Below are 1,959 nucleotides of genomic sequence, written 5' to 3' on the forward strand. Positions count from 1 at the left end.
AAAGTTTTCTCCATTTATGGAAGATTTAGTGAAATTAATTTGTAATTAAAAGAGTTAATATGGCGGTGATTGGTTTTTTGAGATGGAGCTGGGGGGGCTTAATAGTGAATGAGAGCATTTACTTAACCAATAGAAGAGCAGCTTTTAAAAGTAATGATAAGTCAATGAGGACAGGGAAGAGGACGAGAAAAACAGCATAAAGTTGGTCTCAGAAGATTTGAATATGATGATACTATATGCGACTTCCACTTTCAGTTTCTCATGCATTTATATCTCTCCCACTTCCTTTCTCCTTACCCATCACAGCTCTCCGCCTCCACATTCTCTTCTATCCCCCCCCCCCTCTTTCTTCCTTCCGCTACCTTCTGTTTCCTCTAATGGAAACTCGCCTCAAGATGCGAATCTCTCGCATGTTCCTCTCCCCTTTCGGCTCTTGCCGCGCCCGCAACATCTCCGATGTGACTGAAAAAGCCGTCTTCCCCCAACACAGCCGCCGTGGCTTTCATCCCATCGAGCCATCGTCCCCTAAAGCCCGTCCCTTTCCCTCCATTTGTGGACCCAAAGCCTTGGAAACCTCTGAAACTATTGATTCGCTTCCTAGAAAGAAAGTTTCGGAGTGGCCGTCTTCGCCGCTTTTCTGCGGCAATCACGAAGGAAGGCCGTGCCCCCCGGTTTCGCCAATCACGCCTCTGAATCCAATATACGAGGACGAGTTTGGTTATTGTGAGAAGTTGAGACATTCAGGGAGGAACAAAAAGAGCAAGAAGAAAAAAACGAAGAAGAAAGAAGAAGAAGAAAGAAAGCCGTAAGATAAGAAAGCCTTCGGATATGTTCCCGTTTAACTCTTGCGCTCAGGACGGAACCATAGGAGGGTATTGGTGGTACAGCAACGACGATGACGATGACAGCGAAGGAGAGGATGAGACAGAAACACTTTTCTCTTCTAGAAGCCACTCTTCCGATTCCTCCCGCTCTCGCCGCCGTCGTCATCGGTCGAGCCGGAAAAAGAAGGACGGTGATCGAGTGGGTTCTGGGAGCCTAAGTTCTGAAATGGGCGTGATGCCATTGAAGGGAAGAGTTAAGGACACCTTCGCCGTAGTGAAGCGATCCAGTGACCCTTACAATGATTTCAGGACGTCAATGGTGGAAATGATAGTTGAGAAACAGATATTTGCGCCTAAGGATTTGGAGAATCTCCTGCAATGTTTTCTGTCGCTCAATGCGTATAATCATCATAAGATTATTGTTGAGGTTTTCACCGAGATTTGGGAAGCTCTGTTCTCTGACTGGCTTTAAAACTCAAGAATTATGTGTTATTTGTGTTTGTTTCGATGGAAAATAGTCTTGTTCTAACTTAACTTAGTTCGCCGCTTGTATTATATTCCAGGTCCTATTCAATCTAAGCTACTTTCAAAGCTCTATTTTCTTTTTTGTCTTGTCTGGAAAGACTGGAACTGAATCTTCTACTCTTCGGATTTTCTTTATCGTTTTTGTTTCGCTCCCCGTCGGAATATTTCTTCATATACATACAGATAAAACTGACAAAGAACTGTATCTCCGAAGGTGGTAGTAAAATCAACAAAAATACCTAACATGGAGATTATGCTTTCATTGTTTTGTTATGCATTTTGACGCTAAGAGAAAGTTGTTTGCCTGACTTTTGGTTATCCTTGTTGAAAAGATCATTCGAGTGGGAAACAAGCTGCTCTGCGTTGGACTTCTTGGCCTAAAATGAGGAAAAGATGGGGATGGGATGGTTTTGTTTGATTTGAAGCCGTAGTTTGAAAACAATAAAAAGCTGTCTCACTCTCTCGTGTTGCTCCTTTTGAATCTGTTTTCCTCCAAAAGAATACAAAAAGGTTAACTCGTTTTCTGAAGTCCCCCCAACAAAGAAAAGTAGCTTTCTTCTCCATTGAAAATTTGAAACTTATTGGTTCCCTTGAGAATCCTTTCTTCCTC

At 43.0% G+C, this 1,959-nt stretch overlaps 1 pseudogene; it reads left to right on the plus strand.

Annotated features, from left to right (window-relative positions):
- Nucleotides 1-272: 272 nt before the first annotated feature.
- On the plus strand, nucleotides 273-1,404 carry LOC114761404 (transcription repressor OFP8-like; annotated as a pseudogene).
- The last annotated feature ends 555 nt before the right edge of the window (nucleotides 1,405-1,959 follow it).

Source organism: Neltuma alba, unplaced genomic scaffold (genome assembly GCF_004799145.2).
Source record: "Neltuma alba isolate B1F8T4 unplaced genomic scaffold, ASM479914v2 tig00011119_pilon, whole genome shotgun sequence".
NCBI classification, from domain to species: Eukaryota; Viridiplantae; Streptophyta; class Magnoliopsida; order Fabales; family Fabaceae; genus Neltuma; species Neltuma alba.